The sequence below is a fragment of the Peromyscus maniculatus genome, chromosome X, assembly GCF_049852395.1.
Source record: "Peromyscus maniculatus bairdii isolate BWxNUB_F1_BW_parent chromosome X, HU_Pman_BW_mat_3.1, whole genome shotgun sequence".
In the NCBI taxonomy this organism is placed as follows: domain Eukaryota; kingdom Metazoa; phylum Chordata; class Mammalia; order Rodentia; family Cricetidae; genus Peromyscus; species Peromyscus maniculatus.
Genome location: NC_134875.1, coordinates 130,778,077 through 130,790,661, shown reverse-complemented (window position 1 = coordinate 130,790,661; position 12,585 = coordinate 130,778,077). Strand labels below are relative to the sequence as shown.

At 44.4% G+C, this 12,585-nt stretch overlaps 1 long non-coding RNA gene across 1 annotated transcript; it reads right to left on the bottom strand.

Annotated features, from left to right (window-relative positions):
- Positions 1 to 1,706: 1,706 nt before the first annotated feature.
- Positions 1,707 to 12,578, bottom strand: LOC143270866 (uncharacterized). The gene is made up of 3 exons (XR_013048072.1): positions 12,424 to 12,578; positions 11,256 to 11,343; positions 1,707 to 4,106 (listed from the first exon to the last, which is right to left on the bottom strand). It is a non-coding gene; the product is annotated as an uncharacterized LOC143270866 (long non-coding RNA).
- Between the last annotated feature and the right edge of the window lie 7 nt (positions 12,579 to 12,585).

Sequence of the window (12,585 nt, the reverse complement as noted above, 5' to 3'; positions counted from 1 at the left end):
TGCTGAGCCACCTCTCCAGCCCAAGACCACCACGTTTTTATAAGTAGGTAGTACTTTGGTCATACAGAATTTTAAAATAAACGCTTTTAAGGTCTGGAGGTAGTTCATTGGTAGAGTACCTACTTAATGTGCATAAGGCCTTGGGTTCCATAACCAGTATTGAAAAAGAAGATTCTTCTTAACTATTCTGTGTGAATCCTCCTCTTAGTGGCAAAGTGAATTTCCCAAACTGCTATGTTAATGATATTGCAGAAGAATGTAGTGGGATATTTACAGACCTATTATTGAAAAAATGATATTACATTGGGTGTGGTTATATAAGCTATAAGAACTGTTCACTTGTCTATGTGCAAGCCCTTGTGGCAGGTTGTATTTTCCAAAAATAGCCATGCTGGCTGGAAATATAGCTCAGTGGTAGAGAACTTCTCTAGGATGCATGAGGCCCTAAGTTCTATGCCCAGCACTACAAAAAAGAGGAAAACAAAGGTTTAGTCCTTACTTAAATGAAGTCTCAGAAGAATGCCATAAAATCTTTATAACTATATTGTTGAGTAAAATATTATTAATTTATATTGCTGTATTAGACTATATACGTTATGAAAATTTAAAGGAAAATAATAAATTCCATATATTATGAACCATTGTCTACCCATCTGTGTGCAACATCCCCGTGGTAGATTATTTTTCCCCCGCAGATATCTTAGCTGGGATATAGATCAGTGGTGGAGTACTTCCCTAGTATGTGTAAGACCCTGAGTGTGACCCCTCAGCACCATTTTAAAAAAACATAACATAGCCGGGCGGTGGTGGCGCACGCCTTTAATCCCAGCACTCGGGAGGCAGAGCCAGGTGGATCTCTGTGAGTTCGAGGCCAGCCTGGGCTACCAAGTGAGTTCCAGGAAAGGCGCAAAGCTACACAGAGAAACCCTGTCTCGAAAAACCAAAAAAAAAAAAAAAAAAAACATAACAGTATAGGTGAAAGCCAGCCACACTGACATATCCCAACTCGTAGGCTCTCATGAGAGACCCCCATAGGTTTAAAAGAAGATGAAAATAACCCCTTCCTGCCTTTTTTTCCTTGATGTACTCCCAGCTCCATGGGTTAGTGAGACGGTTCTGTGGGTAAAAGTATTTGACATGCAATTCTGACTATCTGAGTTCCATTCCCAGAGTCCAAGCAAACAAGCCAGATGTGGTGGCTCATCACATCTGCAGTCCTGGCCCTGGGAGGCAGAGACCAAACAATCAGCTGGAAGCTTGAATGTCCAGACAAGCAGTAGAAATAACAAAGTCCAGTACTCGGAGGCAGAGGCAGGCAGATCTCTAAGTTCAATGCCACCCTGATCTACAAAGTGAGTTCCAGGACAGCCAGGACTAAATAGAGAAACACTGTCTTGGAAAAAAAGAAAGAAAGAAAGAAAGAAAGAAAGAAAGAAAGAAAGAAAGAAAGAAAGAAAGAAAGAAAGAAAGAAAGAAAGAAAGAAAGAAAAAGAGCCGGGCCGTGGTGGCGCACGCCTTTAATCCCAGCACTCGGGAGGCAGAGCCAGGCGGATCTCTGTGAGTTCGAGGCCAGCCTGGTCTACCAAGTGAGTTCCAGGAAAGGCGCAAAGCTACACAGAGAAACCCTGTCTCGAAAAACCAAAAAAAAAAAAAAAGAAAGAAAAAGAAATAACAAATCCAAGATGGAAGGAGAGAAGTGACTCAAAAACTGGTCATCTGATTGTATGTGGCATTGGTGTGCACACACACACACAGTAAATAAACAAATAAGACTTTTTTAAAAAGATCCCCTTGTGTGCCGTCATGACGGTGATCCCCACTGTCGTTAAGAACAAGTGCTCAGAGGTAAGTACTAGTTTAAGCATTTTACCCACACTACCTCATTCAACCCTTGTGCAACCTATGGAATCCATACCCTCCTCTGCTCTCTTTTATAGATGAGAAAACTGAGTACTGAAGGGTAATTTGTCCAAGGTCACACAGGCAGTTGGATGCGCCACATCTGTATCTCGTAAGGTCTACAAAACACACCGGCTCGATACCACTGGATCCTGCCTGTGCAGAGCCCCCTTTTTATTAACATCTGACGGTGAACAACCACATTCTGTCTGACTAAGTGGAGCACATGTGGGCCATTTCGGTCTGGTCAAATTTGATGTGTGTAGATTTAACATGAAGTACACGCGAGAAGAATGTGTTGGCTGTGGGGGTGCTGGGATAACTCTAGCTCAAATGTCACTCCAGGTCACTGAGGCTTCTAGGGTTGAGATTGACCTGCTGCTGCTATATTTGCCTGTGGACAAGAAGTTGGGGGGAGATAGTTGTCAGACTGAGAGCATCCTTGTCCCAGCAGAGGCAAGTTCAGAAGCAGAACAGGGAAAGGCATGAATCAAAACTCAAGTTGGGCCGGGTGGTGGTGGTACACGCCTTTAATCCCAGCACTCGGGAGGCAGAGGCAGGCGGATCTCTGTGAGTTCGAGGCCAGCCTGATCTACAGAGTGAGTTCCAGGAAAGGCGCAAAGCTACACAGAGAAACCCTGTCTTGAAAAACCAAAAAAGAAAAAGAAAAAAAAAAAGTTGGAGGCTGGAGAGAGAGCTCAGCAGTTAAGAGCATTTGCTGATCTTCCAGAGGACCCCAGCTCAGTACCCAGAACCCAGGTAGGGTGGCTCATGATAGCTGTTAACTGGCTTTTAACATACATGGAATACAGACATACACAAAAATAAAAATAATCTTATTTTAAAAAAATACTACAGTTGGTCTGGGGCCAAGACCCTGTCTCAAAAACAAGCAAACAAAAAGCAAGACACAGCATCATCAAAGTCTGCCCATTGGAGTCCAGTTGGCATTAGGCAAGAGCAGAAATTGTTTAAATAAAGTATGGACTTTAGTTAATGTGTAAATATTGGTTGATTGCTCACAATAAATATATTAACGAACACATACTGCTCGTGCAGAAGAATAGAGTTCAGTTCCCAGCACTCAGGTCAAGCTGCTCAGAAATAACTTCCACTCTAGGGGATCCGGGCCCCTTTTCTGGCCCCTGTGAAGACTTGCATGCATATGATGAAAGTGCGCGCGCGCGCGCGCACACACACACACACACACACACACACACACACACACCCCTCCTGGTCAGGTCCCCTCTCCTGGCACCTCCCCTAGTTCTCACTGCAACCCGAGGTCTGTGCAGAGGGAATGTGAACGAGGACAACACGTGACAAGCTCCACACTTCCCCTTCCCCCTCCCTAATGTCCAAGAGTAGCTACTGTAAGGTATCTCCACAAGCGGAGGTGCAGGGTTCCTGGTGTGGCCTTCCTGAGAGGGGGAGGGAGGGTGTGCGGAGATCAGAGAGGTTTTTTTTTTTCCGATACATTATCATGATCATAGAGGTTATGGGCAGAGGGGCCACAGGTTTCCTGATGCTGCAAATGGATTGGTAATGAACAATTCACAGTCCTTAGTGAGTCCCTCAAGTGTGTCCAGCCTTTTAACATTGAGAGGTGAGATTGCCATCTGTACATTTCATGCCCCAGAGGCACACAATCAAGTTACAGTCAAAGAAATTGCCACCCCCTCAAATCTCATTGTAGGAGAGTTTACAACTTTGTGTTGGGTTGCATTCCTAGCTGTCCTGGGGCACAGGGGGCTCATGGGCCACAGGATGCACATGCTTGGCAGAGGCTTCCCCCTTTGGGCCAACAGTGCAGGTGTACAGCGGCTAGCTGTAGCGAGGAATATGTTCTCCCAAGACAAGAAGATTTGCCCTGGAGGCTCCTGCCATTCAGCAATCAGGAAGTTGAGCCAGGACGATCGCTTACAAATTCAAGGCCAGCCTGGGCTGTTCTAGCAAGTACAGAGTGAGACCTTGCCTCGATATTTAATTAGTTAATTAATTAAAGGAGGAAAAGTGGGAGCTGAAAGGTGTTGGCTGAAAGCTTCCAATGACTGCAAAACTTGGGGAGAAAGGGAGGAAGTTGTGAGCAGGGTGACTGGGCAGAGTACAGCTGCGAGCCCATGCCAGGGGCAGCAGTGTTTCCACCAGGTAATCAGCAGCCCATTGCAGGAAGGCCGGCAGACAGCCACATGCTTCCAGGAGAAGACCTGGAAGGAAGGGAAATCAGACTGTTCAAGAGGCAGAGACATGAGAAGTCAATGTCGTTAGGGGAGAGGTACTGTGCTCCTCAGAGCAACAGGGGTGCCTCTTGGGAATCTGGTGAGTTCCTGCAGGAGCAAGCCTGGCCCCTGAGCCAGGGATATAGCTCACTGGTAGCACGCTTGCCTAGGATGGGTGAGGCCCTGGGTTTTATAGCTAGGTACTGTGGCACACATCTGTAACCTCAGCACTTCGGAGATGAAGGCAAGATAATAGACCATCCTGCACTACACATCGAGTTGAGGCGCCAGCCTGGGCTACATTAGAGCCTGTATCCAACAAAACAGAAACAACAAAACAAACCAACAGCCTGGCCTGTGAATCTCTGGTCTTCCTTCTCACCACGTGACTTCTTTTGACTGGTCTCTCACCCCTGTGATGCCATCTTTATAAAGCTTTCACCAGCGGGTGAACTGATGGGACTTCTCAATCCTGGACTTCTAACTTCTGAAACTGTATGCTATATAAACCTCTCTTCTCCATACTGAGCCTCAAGCATCTTGTTACAGGAACAAAAAGCAAAGGTACTTGACTATCAGCCTGATTTCCTCTCTTCCTATTTTACACACTAATAGAAACACCCACTCGGTCATTTGTTCTTTGTTACCTCTTCAGATAGCAGATAGAACATACATTTTAGCTTATTTTTCAAAGATTCTGCTCTGAGTATCAGAACCAGGATTCAGAGGACATTGCAAACACACACTATTGTATAACGAGTGTACTCACTTTCTAATTCACATGTGAATTTAAATATGTTCATCCAATATGTAAAAAAATTGAGAACACTCACCTTATTTTAAAAAGAAAATGTAGGGGGCTAAGGACTGGGGTGTAGTTCAAGGGTAGAGTACATGTTATTTGTGCAAGGCCCTAGATTTAATCCACAGCACTAAAAACCTCATCGATGTGATTTACATGTGGTAAAATGCATGCATCTTCTTTTATTCTTATTGTGCTGGGGATGCAGTCTAGGGCTTCGAGTATGTTAGGCCAGTGCTTTTCCATTGAGATACATCCTCAGTCACAATATACTCAAATCTTAGGCGAGAAACTTGTGTCTGCCATGTGTATCCCCCATGTGACCACCATTCATACGAAAACACAGAAAATTTTCAGTACCCCAGCAAGTTCTCTTGTGCCCCTTACAGGTCTTCCTCACTTATCCTCAAAAACAGTGGATGTTCTGCTATCATAGTTGGATTGATTAGTATTTTTGGTGTGCGTGCGTGTGCGTGTGCTTGTGTGTGGAACCATTCCAAAATTATGAGAATCAATATATCCAGTGGCTCAATTAGATGAAACATCCATGAAAACTTGTGTGAGATTACCCTCTGCCTTAGCTGGGGTATAATCAGGAAACAAAACATTTCAAGCAGTAAGATTGCAGGCTGAGAATTGAAGTTAGCTGAAGAAATCACTGCAAGGGCTGGAGGAGCGGAAATTAAGGAACTGTCTCTGGTTTCAAAATCACAGGGCTTCCGCTGGAGTCCAGGGATCAGGAAGGCGCCATTTTGCTTCCATGATGCTGAGAATGTGGTTGAATGAAAATGAGGACATGACCGCTCCAGGTATGGTTGAGGAGAGGGTTTTATTGTAGACTCGAGGAAGAGTACAGCCAGAGGCATCTGGAAGAGTCCAGACTGAACATGGCCAGCAGAATAGACTGGGCCTTGAGAGGAGAGAGATGGGGAGAGAGAGAGGAAGAGAAGAGAGAGGGAGGGAGAGGGAGAGGCCAAGAGGACCAACAGAGCACATGGAAATCAAAAGGCCAAGAGCCAGCCAAGAGAGCGCATGGCTAAGATGGCTGGTTTATACAGACGCTGGGGGCTGGGGGAAGGGAAGCTGAAGCCCCGCCCCTGGGCTGGAGAGGTTTAGGGTGGAGGCCAGGTGAGAAGTGCTGGGAGGAGCCACAGGTCCTGAGTGAGACTTGTCTCGGGTTTCTCTGGGACCTGACAATGATGTGTGGAACCTTTGCCTCATCCTGCTAGCCAGTACCACAGCAGCAGGAGCATGGCTTCTGTCTTCTTGCTTTTGCTTTCCAAAACATCACACACACACACACACACACACACACACACACACACACACACACACACAAAAGCATCCCAACACTGAAATCCAAACCATATCTGGAAATCTCCAGTGAAAAGTAGTCTGGGTAGTGTAGTTTTTAGCTTTCCAACCTGAGCTATGAGAGGAAAAATAGATTGGGGGGTGGTGTGGAAATGGATATTGAGTTTCTGGCAAACCTTTAAGTGCTGATTTATATGCATGGCCTGTCTTAGGTGAGTCAGCAACCACATACGCATCTCAGAGGCATCAAATGGCCTTTGACCATCATAATTTTCCTGTTGTTAGATAAAAGTATTGACAGGGAGATGGCTCAGTGGAGTAAAATACTTGCCTAAAAACCTGATTACATATCAGTGGAAGCACGGTAGGAAGAACCTAAGAAGGCCAGTTGTGATGACGCTAGCCTAGTATTTGAGAGGCAGAGGCAGATGAATCTCTGAGTTGGAGGCCAGCCTGTTTTACATCATGAGTTCCAGAGCTACAGGATTACATAGTGAGAGTCTGTCTCTAAATAAATAGCTTTCAATTGACTCACAATCTTTGCCTACACGTGGTATGGTTAGACCTGCTAATTTTGCCAATCTGGTAATGTGTTTGTTGCATCTCAGGGCTTCCAACTCACTTTTCCCTAACTAATACCAAGGTTGAGCAGCCTATAACTACATTTAAGTGGCCTTTAGATTTCCCTTTTTGTGAAGGGCTTCTACAAGTCTGCTACCCATTTTTCTAACAGCTTTGCTAACTGAGTTCTAAATGTGCTCCGTGTACTCTGGAAACAGCTTATCTTCCCCACCCTCTTTTTTTGGGGGGGGAGGGGGATGTTTCAGGAGAATTGTTCGCATTGCCACTCCACTGTGCCAATAAAGTTATACATTGAATCAAAGGGCAGAGTCTGTGATTGGCTGACTGGAATTAGCATTAGATATGTTGGAGAACTGAGGAAGTTAGATAGAGAGGGATTGGAAGAAAGAAAGAAGGGCTTGGAGAGATTAAAAATTAAACCTGGCTTTGGAGTTGGAGCATGGCTCTCTCCTTCTCTAAACCCAAGCATGCTTGTTAAAAGAAAATCAAAAATTTCTGTCTCATATCAGAAGAGCCACCTGGTATGAGACAGAAGAAAAACCAAAATTAGGGACTATTCTAATGCCACTAATCTCATAATCCTTTGGATAAGCAGGACACAAAAGAAGACGTCTGCCGAACTTTGCCAAGACAAGGTAGGACAGTCTTTCAAAATTCCTGCCTCACCAAAAGTCTGACAGATATTCTAGGCCCATAGGCCAAAGATGGATGCCCCAGTGTTTCAGAGGACCTTGTGGTGACTGTCCAGGCAGTGAAATGTCTCTGTCCTATCTATAGTTTTGGAAACTGCTTGTTCTCTACTTCCTGTTTACTCAGGTAATATTATATCCTTCTCGGGTCTCTGACGGGGTTGAAGATTAGATAGTTATAGTTACAGTTTTCCTTCATTATGATAGAAAGTAAACTTTGGACTCACCAAGATAGGATAGATAATGGAGTATTTTCTCTAAATTTGCCAAATACTAATGGACTGGACATTGTGAATGTATTTCTTACTTGATAATTGTTCTTAGTGTATATGGTTTTACTATGTTAGAGTTAAAACCTTTTCTTTTTATTTAGATAAAAGGGGGAATGTTGTGGGAGAATTGTTCGCACTGCCACTCCACTGGCTTTTGGATCTGGAAAACGTGGAGAGTAGGGTCAGCCAATTGTCCCTCTCCTTAGCTTTATCAGGTTTTCAATCTCAATTTCTGACTCCTGAGTTTTTATTAACACTGAACAATTAAGGTAGATGCATTGAGGGGGAGGCTTATATTTTTACTTACTTTATAGTGTCTCCTATGTTTGTTAAAGGATATTTTGGCATTTACAGAAAATTTGACAAAACAGTGATGAGATCCCTTATATACCTCACACCCCGTCTTTCCTATTATTTGCTCATTTGTTACAGTTAATGATCCAGTATGGATACATTATCATTAACCAAAGTCCCTCCTTTATTCAAACTGCCCTTATCTGCTACAGGATCCCAGCCAGGACACCTCAGTGCATTTACTCATCGTGTCTCTTTAGGCTCTTCTTGGCTTCAACAGTTACTCATTTGCCTTATTTTTTGTTCTTGACATTTTCAAGGAGTGCTGGACGGTTGTTTTAGAGCCCATCTCTTAGAATCTGTTCCATGTTTTCCCTGTGGGTTGGACTGGGTATATCAGTCTCTTTTGCATAACAGTGACCAAATACTTAACAAACAACCATTGTAAGGGAGTACAAGTTGATCTGGGCTCCTGGTTTTGAGAGCTCCCAGTCCATTGTGGCAGAGAAGACATGGTAGTGGGAGCTCCATCCATGGCAGAGGTCTGAACCAGGCATGGATTATCACTTTTAAGGGCCGCCTTGATGTGTGTGGTACTCATGTGTGCTCGAGTATTCACATGCGTGTGAGAGGTGACTCTAGAGGCTAAAATAGGGCATGAGAAACCACAGAGCATGATGTGGGTATTAGGAACAATCCTATCTCTGGTCCTCTGCAGGTTCTCTTAACCACTAAGCCATCTCCCCAGCCCCAGCCCCCAAGAGTGTAGAAAGGCATCTTTGTCTCCTGCCTCCCCTTAGGGCAGAGGGCGGCTGGAGTCTAGGCTCTCTGGCCTTGGCTGAGCCTAGTGTTGCTATTGATAAGGTGGAAGGTTTTTTGTAAGATACTACTTTGCTCAACACTGCACATATTGTCCTGCCACATTTCCACCTCTACATATTTCCATGCACGTCGACGGTTCTTTACTAAAGATTACTAAAGAGCACTAAAGCTTGAAGCAGTGTTGTGTTCATAAATGCTGCTGAGCCGTTATGTGACCTTGAAGACATGTACTCTGCCCTAGGTTGCAGCGTCTCCGTCTATGCCACAAAGGGAAGGCATAGTACATACATACAGTGTTTACCTTGTTGAATTCTAACGTCTCGTTGATACCTCGGCTGCAAAGGGGCCTTCAATGTAAAAGACCTACAAGTTAGGAAAAAAGCTATCTCTCAAGGCAGAGAATGAAAGAGTGAAGTTGACATGTACACATGTAGACGAACTGCTAAGCAGTCTTAATAAAAAACACGGAGCCAGGAATTGAGCTTAAAGCTGAGAGATCCGAGGAGTAGCACAAGCCACAAGCCAACCACACCTCACCGACCCTCTGCTTCCAAAGAGAACTACTTCCTGTATACCCACGCCTATATTTCTTTCTGTTCTGCTAACTCATTTCCCCTCTCTGCCCAGCTACATCACTTCCTCTTCCTGCCCAGCTCTGTCACTTCCTGTCTGTCTGTACAGACCTCCAGATCTTTATGGTTAACTAGTGTTGGAATGTGAGGTGTGTGCTACCAAGCCTGGCTCTGTTCCCAGTGTGGCCTTGAACTCACAGAGATCCAGACAGATCCCTGCCTCCTAAGTAATAGGTTTAAAGATGTGTGCTACCATTGCCTGACTTCTATGTCTAATATAGTGGCTGGCTTTTTCCTCTGATCCTCAGATAAACTTCATTGGGGGACACAGATAAAATAGGACCATATGCATGCTATTTTATATTCTAGTCTGCTTATAGAATTTTTTTGTGGTTTCTCCAATTAAAATAAATCAGAATGTCCTAGAATTCTTTTAAGAGTAGAAAAGGCTGTATGTTTCTTTAGGCTGAAATTGTGGAAGCTCTGTTCCATTTTACCTAATTATATCCCTAAATAAGACTCATTTAAAGCCAGGCAGTGGTGGCACACAGCTTTAATCCCAGCACTCGAGAAGCAGAGGCAGGCGGATCTCTGTGAGTTCATGGCCTGGTCAGCCTGGTCTACAGAGTGAGTTCCAGGATCTTCAGGACTTTTACACAGAGAAACACTGTCTCAAAAAACAAAACAAAATGAAACAAAAAAAAGATTCATTTAGATACATTCTTTCAGGGCCACCTGCTCAAACCTTTTCTCCGAGATGGAAAAAGAATGGAACTTTAGTTGCCCAGAAGTGACTTTATATTAAATTATCTTCTATTTATCTATTTATTTTGTGGGGGGGGGGGTTAGAAGAGGACCTTCAGGTGTTGGTTGTAGCCTCCCACCTTATTGGGGCAGGGTCTCTCTTGTTTCTGATGCCATGCAGTGCACTGCAGTCTAGCTGGCCCTGGAACGTGCAGATAATTCTCCCATTCATGCCTCCCGTTTTTTACAAGGCCACTGGCATGCACACCACCACATCCAGATTGGTTCGGGGGAGGTTTGCAGGCTTGCACAGCTAGTGCCTTCACCAGCCATCTCCCTGGCTCTTATTTTTTTCAAGACAGGGTGTCCTGGAACTCACTCTGTAGACCACACTGGCCTTGAACTCATGGAGAGCCACCTGCCTCTAGAGTGCTGGGATCAAAGGTGTGCGCCACCACTGCCTGGCTGAAAAATGATTTTTAAATGATTAAAAAATATTCAGGGTAGTCATGACACAGTTTGTGTTTTCAAAATTAGCTGCTTTAGACATTTTGATTCCAATATAATAATTTTACATTCCCAATAGAAAAACAACCTCCCCCTTCAAATTCCTTTAAAATCACATTTGTGCACGTTCTCTATTGGACAAAAACACAAAATTGAGAATTAAGAGTTCCCTGAAGTTGAGTGGGAAATCCAGACTGCGTTATAAATTGAGAGTGGGGTTGGGGGTTTAGCTCAGTGGTAGAGTGCTTGCCTAGCAAGCACAAGGCCCTGGGTTCGAGCCTCAGCTCAAAAAAAAAAAAAAAAAAAAGAAAAGAAAAGAAAATAAATTGAGAGTGGCTTTGGTAAATATGGTGCTTTCTAGAAATGGCGTTCTGAGGATTGGGGGAGTGTGCTTTTGAGTCCGGTTCTCAGGTTGGCTAAGTTGTACCTGGAAAACTCCCAGGAGTGCTGCAGCTTTCTCTGTTCTCCTTCAGTCAGTTCCAAGAAGAAAGCCGTCTGCAAACTGAGAATCAGTGAGCCTTGCCCTCTACCACACCTACCTTCCATGTGTGCATTGAAATGTCCAGCCACCTTCAATGGCCCCCATTTGAATGGAATGAATTGCAGTTCCGTGTACCAGTCAAGATCCTAAAAAAAAAAAAAAAATCTTACTTGCCTAGATTATGTAAAGTTCTGGGGTTCCATCCCCAGAACTGAAAGAAAGAAAGAGAGAAAGAAAGAAAGAAAGAAAGAAAGAAAGAAAGAAAGAAAGAAAGAAAGAAAGAAAGAAAGAAAGAAAGAAAGGAAGGAAGGAAGGAAGGAAGAAAGAAAGGAAGAAAGAAAGAAACTAAATTTTTAACCTAAAATTTTAGCTCTGTCCCTCTACCCTAGCTCTCTTGTCAAACTAAAGAGTTAAAAGTTCAACCAGAGAAGGCATTCTCCCTTCCATATATGCTACACTTTTTCCTTAACTGGATCTTTTCACCTCCTCCACTTACTATTAAAATCATACTATCTTTCAAGGTCATCTTCTGGGGCATTGTTTTCTAACCACAGATGCTGGACAATGTCACTTCTTGCCGTACATTATAGGTAAGAGCCTGCTAGGTGTGGGAAGGGATGATCCTGGTCTAATCAGTATGTTAGCCCTCATACAGCTTTCTAGAGCACCTCGCTTAGATTAGAAACCAAGGGAGGAATGGATGAAGTAATTAGTATTCTGTGGGATTACTCCTTGTAGATTGCAGTGTTTGGAGGAAGGGTTGTTAGATACAGCAAGCCTAGTCTACACAGAGTGTTCCAGGACAGTGAGGACTACACAGAGAAACCCTGTATGGGAAAAACAACAAAAAATCGAAATAGAATACTCAGTTACATTTGACTTTCAGACAATGGATACTTTCAGACAATGGATACAAATGAAACAAATATTCCAGATACACTAAAAAAAAAAAAAAAAGTCCAGATACACTAAAAAATTATTCTTTATGTACAATTCAGGCGGGAGTCCTCTATTTTAAGCAGCACCTCTACTAGGTGGGCAGGGGTTCCCCCAGGCGCCAGGCTTCCTCCCCGCAGGTGCTCAACGTCTGTGCACTCCGCGGAGCAAAACCTAAGCTGGCCCAGCGCTTGCCACAGCTGTCATTCGCAGCAGGAGGGGGCACAAGATCGGGAAGACATACACCCGGGCTGGAGATCGTCACCCGAGCCTGGGCAAAGGGTGCACACCTGGGAGGTACCTTCACGGTGGGCTCTCGAGAACCTGCAACCGGTGGGCCACCTGCTCTTACCGCTGGCCCTACCCTTCATCTCGTGACCGGTCATTGTGGGCCGGCGGGGCAGGACCGCCCTGCTCTTAAAATCGTTGACTTCTATTGGCAGAGAATTCCA